The sequence below is a fragment of the Podarcis vaucheri genome, assembly GCF_965113315.1.
Source record: "Podarcis vaucheri genome assembly, chromosome: Z".
NCBI lineage: Eukaryota > Metazoa > Chordata > Lepidosauria > Squamata > Lacertidae > Podarcis > Podarcis vaucheri.
Window position 1 is genome coordinate 35,046,118 of NC_138758.1, and position 7,496 is coordinate 35,053,613.

General features: G+C 44.1%; 1 protein-coding gene across 1 annotated transcript in view; it reads right to left on the minus strand.

Moving 5' to 3' along the window:
* Window positions 1-1,348, minus strand: part of ADAMTSL2 (ADAMTS like 2) — a 44,562-nt gene extending 43,214 nt beyond the window's left edge. Inside the window, exon 1 of the mRNA XM_082207904.1 lies at window positions 998-1,348. The gene's annotated coding sequence lies outside the window, so the exon portion shown is untranslated. The remainder of the gene's footprint in view (window positions 1-997) is intronic.
* Window positions 1,349-7,496: the final 6,148 nt, after the last annotated feature.

The window sequence follows — 7,496 nt, forward strand, 5'->3', positions numbered from 1 at the left end:
CCTCACAAGATTGTTGTGAAGAAAAAATGGGGAAAAGAACTAAGCATGCCCCCTTGAACTCTTTGGAGGGAAGGTAGGATATAAATGAGGTAAGGAGATTATAAATTAATTAATTAGACCCACAGGCCAGCCTTGCTTTTGGCCATGGAGACAGCCAAGGTTTTTGTCCAGTGGAGTCCCAACAGAGTATCATATTTTCACCCACCCCTTCATGGTGTCAATTTTCATAGAATAATAGAGCTAACTCTCTATTGTGACCCCCAAGGGCCATCTAGTCAACCCCCTTGCAAAGCAGGAATCACAACCAAATATTGCCTGGCAGGTGGCCACCCAACCTCTGCTTCAAAATGTCCAAGAAAGGAGAGTTTGTGGGCTTCACTGCACTTGGTTTCCCAAAGCTCAGAATCCATACCAATTAAATTTAAATCCCCAAAATTATTGACTGCACATCCTTGGGACAGGTGGCTGAAACCTACCCAGAGCACTTGGTTTTCATTAGAGCTTCAAGCCACCTCTGGTCCAAAGCCAGCCAAATAATTATTCTTCATTCAGTCCAAAAGACTGGAGAAGGAGGGGAAGAGAGAAAAAAGCCTATTGTTCCTACTTCTATATATATTAAATAAGAAAACCCCCATCAGCAGAACATTGATTCCAAAATGCCTCTCTGGCTTTGGTTATTTGGGGGCAGGGAGGACTTTCCAAGGAAATGCACTTAGCAGGACACAGAAGGGAAAAAGTCAAGGTGGCTGCCCATTCTGGGATCGCTACACTCGTATTATATAACAGCCTCCCGCCTCACACAGCACCTAGAGAAAAGCTCTGTCTCAACCAAAAATGCAAAGATGTTTTCCCCTGAAAGCCATTTAGCAGGAAAGTGTGTGTGTGTTTGGAATCTGTGAAGTGGGTGCAATTAAACATGAAACACACACACACACCAACAAGCAAAAGAAAAAGGAAATTTGAGTTTCTTTTTAAAAGAAAAAAAGAAAAAACCTACCTTGGAGAATGTGAGAGCCAGCCAGACAGCCAGATGCTTGCTTTTTCAAGTGCAGGGGGGGGGGAAGATGCTGCAAGGGTCCAGGTGCAACAGGCTCTGGTCGGTGGAGGACTGGGGCGAAACTGAGAGGGAGCAGAGCAGGAGGAGGTGCAGAAATTGCAGACACACACTTTCTCTCTCCTCCCGTCTTCTCCCCCACCCCTCTCTTCAGACTTCAAAAGGGCAGCCAAGAGCCTTCAGCTTCCAGCAAGGAGGAGGCTGCTTAGCGGTTATCCCAAGTCAACTTGAGTCAGTTTTATAGCTGTCAGGCAGATGGGCTAGGAGCTCTGCAGTCTCCCTGAGATGCCTCTCTTCGGCGGCTCAGCACTCCTCCAGCACCACCACTGTGCATTACAGTCATGGTGCTTTCCCTCCCGGCCCCCCCCCCAAACCCACAATTGTTCCGCCAACCACAGCTAGCCAGTTTCCTGAAGTCGGGCTTGCTGGATGAGGGTGTGTGTGTGTGTGTGTGTGTGTTTAAAGGATTAGAGAATGTTTGTGCCTGAAGATGTGTCTACGAGGCAAAAGCTAATCCTGCCATCAGAGTCCAGCCAAATCGATATCACCTCCGTACCACGGGCAGGAATCAATCAGGTTTCCAGACAAGTGAAACCACAAAGGCTGCCAGTTTTGTCTCTGTTGACTCAGTAAATTGATCATTGGGCGGGGGGGGGGGAGGCCTGTTGCAGTGGAATTTGGGGAGAGATTGGGGGGGGGGGAGCCACACTGGTGTATATGGTTGGCCACTGTAAGAACAGCATGCTGGATTCGATCTCATCTTTTTTTTTTAAAAAAATTTTTTTTCAAAGTTATAACAAAACATATTTTCCAAAAACATATCCTTATTCCCCCCCATTTTTCCTCCCCCCACCCCCACAAAACCCATCCCCCCACCCCACCCCCACCCCGACTTCCCTCAGTTCCAGTCTTTGGCTTCTCCAATAATGCTATTTTCTGCATGTTACAGAGTTGTATAGATCCTCCAACTGTTTAGCTAATTATTATCAGTAAAAAATTGTGGATGTTTATTCAAAACCTGCCAAGGAGTCCAGTTCACTTTGTTGCGTCTTCAAATACTTTGTGAAAGGTTCCCATTCATCCTTAAAGTCACAGTTATCCTTGTCCCGTAGCTTATGTGTCAATTTTGCCAGTTCTGCATAATCCATCAATTTTTCTTGCCATGATTCTTTAGTTGGGATTTCTTCAGTCTTCCATCCTTGTGCTAACAGAACTCTCGTGGCTGTTGTCGCTTACATGAAGATGTTTTTCAACTTTTTTGGCAGGTCTTTCCCTACAATCCCCAACAAAAATGCCTCGGTTTTTTTAACAAATGTTAAATGGAACATTTTCTTCAGTTCATTGTATATCATTTCCCAAAATTTTTTAATTACTTTACAATCCCACCACATATGATAAAATGTTCCCTCCTTTTCCTTACACTTCCAATATATGTTTGAGCTAGTTTTGTACATTTTCCCTAGCTGCACTGGTGTTGTATACCATCTGTACATCATGTTCATGTAGTTCTCCTTCAATAGTGAACAATCTGTAAATTTTAAGTCGGTTTTCCATAATTTAACCCAATCCTCCATCATAATATTGTGACCTACATCTTGTGCCCATTTAATCATAACTGATTTTACCTCTTCATCTTTCGTCTCCCATTCTAATAGTATGCTGTATGCGGCCTTCAGTAATTTCACTTTCCCTTCAATCACTTCCGTTTGAAACCTATATCTAGTATAACTAAATCCTTTCTTACAGTCTTCTTTATATGTTTCATGTAATTGTCGATAATGCAACCAACTCTGAAATCACTGGTCTCATCTAGCAGGCTGTTCTTGTGTTCTTATGATGCAAAACCATGTTCTGGAACCTAAATGCAGCCTTTTGCACATTGATCTGCTGAGCAAACACCGGTCAGAAATAATTTGATATAACATCAAGCCCGTGGGGAAGCCGTGAAACTTCTTACTATAATATTTCCAGGCCACCTTTAAGAGCCATAGCCCACTCAAAGCAGATTGCAAGGTAAAATAATATTCAACAAAGCAGAGGGTGCAATCCTGAATGTGTCTACTCAGAAGTAAGCCCCACTGAGCTCAGTGGGACTTACTCCTGTGCAAAGTGTGTGTTGGACGGAGGCAATGAAGAATAAAGCCAGCAGTAAACAATAAAACCTGGGCTTTTTTCCAGCCAGAACTCACCGGAACTCCTTTCTGGCACCACGCGGATGGGCACCATTGAGTTCCGGCACATCATTTTCTAGAAAAATAACACTGAATAAACCAAATGAATAATTAGAACCCCGAAACATGGTACAACTAAAATCATCAATGCCAGTTTATGAAATATAATGATCAGTTTGGTGTAGTGGTTACAGTGCCTGCAAGACATTCAAAAAGTTAAAATAGCAATAGACTAAAAACAGATCAAAACTCACACCAACTTTCTAAAGATCTGGGTAGGATTGTCTAAGCAGGAATGTTTTTAGCAGGAACCAGAAAGAGTACAGCCAGTCACTGCCTCTCAGCAGGGATAAGGTGTCTCTGCACATGTATAAGCATGTACCAGAAGAATACAGCAAAGCCACCTGCCTGATGTCAATAGCCAGGGAGTTCCAAAGTGTGCCGCACTGAAAGATTGCTTTCCTTCAAATGAAGAATGGGTATACAGTGGTACCTTGGTTTAAGAACAGTCCAGTTTAAGAATGATTTGGTTTACGAACTCAGTAAAACCGGAAATAGTGTCCTGGTTTGAGAACTTTACCTTGGTCTAAGAACAGAATCTGACCGGTGGAAGGGCACTAGCGGCAGGAGGCTTCATTGGGGAAAGCACGCCTCTGTTTAAGAATGGTTTCAGTTTAAGAATGGACTTCCAGAACGGATTAAGTTCGTAAACCGAAGTACCACTGTATATGGCACCTGTAATACCTAGTTCTGCAGATTGAAGCAGTCGGATGGGTGTATATGGGTTAAGGCAACTGAATAGGTAAACTGGCCTGAAGTTGTTCAGGGCTTCATATACTAATAGTAACACCTTGATCTTGGCTTCTGAATTTCAGGAGATGTGTTCACACATGATGTTCAGCAAGTGTGAAATCTGTGTGTGCACACATATGGTTAAAATGTGTAACAAGTGCTGCCTCTGGGAACAAACAGTTGTACACATCAGCAAGTGTACACACTTTTCATGTAGATGCTTGTACATGCGGAGAGACAGCCTGTCCCTGTGCTCAGGGTAACATGTAAATGAGTCTCTGGCTTAACAGAAAAACCTTAGGGGTGAGGCTTACTTTCCATGGGCAATTGCAGGTTGCTTGGTTTATTTAAAGCATTTCTTCACCCCACTTTTCAGCTAAAAAGACTCCCAGAGCCCCCCCTCTCCATAGACCTTGGAATTACAATCTAAAAAGTACAGCACAAAAGGAAACAGGGAGGAGGAGGGAAAAGGAAAGCTAGGCTTCCTTGCATCCTTGGCAAGGAGTTGTATTGGCACTCCCTCCATCCCCTGCAGAGCAGTGGATAAGTGGTCAGGAGAGTGCATGTATGCGTGGGCAGGCCCCTAGCCACTCCTTGCAAGAGTGGAGAGATGTGATTTTTGCATCCCCACTGGGCTTGGACCTGCATTCTTGGCAGGGGCCAACATTGCCAACCCCTATATACACCCTTGAACTCAGGGTACCCAGTTCTGAATGTCACAATGTTATTGCAATAAGCTGCCAGGGCCAACATTTGCCCACTTAGTTGCATCATGTTGTTGTTGATGATGATACAAAGCAGTAACATTCTCAAACTCACAGCCTGTTTGAGACACTCCTCAGCAACAGAGTAAAGAGGTGGTTTTGATGTAAGGAGCAGAAATCTGTGGCTGTTATTCAGAGTGTCCCTAAAGTAACCAGTTCCAGATTCCAAAATGTTACAGAGGCAGACTCTGTGAGCCAAGGCAAAAGAACATGAAGGTGCTGCCAGCTTCTCTGCTTCCAGTAAATCAATGCAGCTCCCTCCGCACGATGTGATTAATGACCTACCTGCCCTGGATGGATGCTCTGGGCTGGCTGGGCTGTTGAACAGGTGTGTCATTAATCATAGGCAGACAATCAGAGCATGATGGTTCTATGCATCTCCCTCTCCCTTCTTGCAAAGGAGCAAGAAATTGCAAGCAGATGTTATTTACTACCCGGGTGCTTGTAGCACTGAGAGAAAGGAAGGTGAAACAAAGACAGAGTGTGGGAAATTGCAGTCAAACATAACTATGTGTGAGTGCTAGTTAGTGCATGAAGGGGTTAAGACTACAGAGTTATATTCCTAGACTCAGCTAGCCATGCCCCTTTTCTCGGATGAGAGAGGAAGTGAAAGCTTCTCTTTCTGCTCTCTCTATTTCATGCTCTCTCTATGTCATGTAACTTATCAAGGAAGGTGTGCTTAAGCAAGTGTTTAGCTTAGAGCACATGTCTGAAGCTATATTTCTGTCTTTTCTATCCAAGAGTATTCTGCCTGTGTTCTCCTTGCTACTGCTTGGATAAATGCCTGAATCTGCCATTTGGAACATTTTGTAAGTATATCATTTTAAACTTACTTAACAGTGTATGGTCTGTTCATGCCAAGAGAGGTACATAGAGGGGGATTCTGTATGCAACTGAACAAGATATGAAAATAGTTCAACAGCCCAAATTCCCACATTATACTGCTGCTTGAATTTTGCGTGTTCAAACTCTGCTATTGGGACTCTCTCCTGCTGGAGACTGTGCAAAGCCCCCTGTGTTGAATCCAGGCACCCAGCCAATTATTTTGTTATTTAACTCACACATGTGGGTCACAGGGATTCATATTTTCCTCCCACACATATAAGGTACACCTGTGTGGGACATGGAAAACCTGACCTTGGGTGCTCACTGTTTATTTATAAATGTTTGTTTGCCAGAAGCTGGTGCTTTGTTGGGTGAATCTGATGGGCCAGATCACTTTGAATATAAGAAGATAAAATGAGCCCTACTGGATCAGGCCAATGGCTCATCTAGTCCAGCATCCTGTTCTCACAATGGCCAAGCAGATTCCCCAAAGGGAAACCAGCAAACAGGATCCAAGCACAATGGCACCTCTCCCCTTCTGCAGTTTCTAGTGAGTGGTGTTAGATACAACTGGATTACGGCCTCATTCAATAAAATACCCGATAGCAAGCTCAAGACAAAACTACAGAATGAGCAGGTAAAATACCTGATATTTGACAGATCTGACTAATCAAGTAACCAAGAAGCAGAATGCTGAAGAGGGAGATCTTTCCTTTTCACTTTTCTGTCTCCCCCCCCCCTTGCAGTTTTCAGAACAATACTTTACTGGATTCGAGAGCATACAGGAGGCACATGGCCTCCAGGAACAAATAAACAAAAGAGATGCTGTGAAGATAAGATTATCCTCAGATAGCCCATGCAAAGGCAGGATCAGCCTCACACTGACCAGCAAACATCATCTGTAAGTTCAGCACCAGCGAGAGACCAAGATTGTAACTACAGCCTTGAAATTAACTCAAAAAAGCTAAAAAGGAACTGGACAGGAAATTGTATCCCTGGGGGTTATGTTTATCTCTGAATATCCCTTCTCACCAACTCCGAATGTAGGAGGAAGTGCCAAGCAAAGTTAGCCAGATAACAAGATCCGTGGCACCCCAGCTGGGTCCGCTGTTGTAAATCATGGCTGCATAACACACCATACATTTAAAGCACATTGAAAGCAAGTGGCTCCCAAAGACCCTTGAAATTGTTGCTTGCCCCTCTCATGGCGACAATTCCCCACACTCTTAACTGCATTTCCCAGGATTCTCAGGGACTGGGTTGCCTATATCCAATGTTATTTCTGCTGGAATTTCAGTAGATCCATTGAAATTAATGTGCATGAGTTGCTCAGGTCCATTGATTTCAACAGGTCTACTCTGAGTTGGAGAGAGTCTCAAGGGATGAGGAGAGACTGGTGGATAAAGAATAGTTTTTCTCCCTCTCTCATCACACGAGAACTCACTGACATCCAATGAAGATGAATGTTAGAAGGTTTAGGAAAGATAAAAGGAAGTCCTTCATGCAGTGTAGAGTTTAACTGCAGAACTCACTCTCCTAGGAGGTAGTGACAGCCCCCCACTTGGACAGCTTTAAAAAAGGATTGGAGGAAGGGGAGGAGGAAGAGGTTATCAATGGCTATGGGCTGCAATGGCTCTGTTCTGCCTCCACCAATGGGAGGCAACAATGCTCCTGAATACCAATTGCTAGAGGCCACAGAAGGGGAAAGGGCTCTTGTGCTCAGGTCCTGCTTATGGGCTTTCCCACTGTGGGAATAGGATCTTGAACTAGATGGGCCTTTGGCCTTATCCAGCAGAGCACTTATGTTTATGACCCAAGTCTAAAGGACTGTATTCAGCAACCAGGTCTGAAGTTCCACACTTCCCTAGTCGGGCCCAAATGTAGCCAACT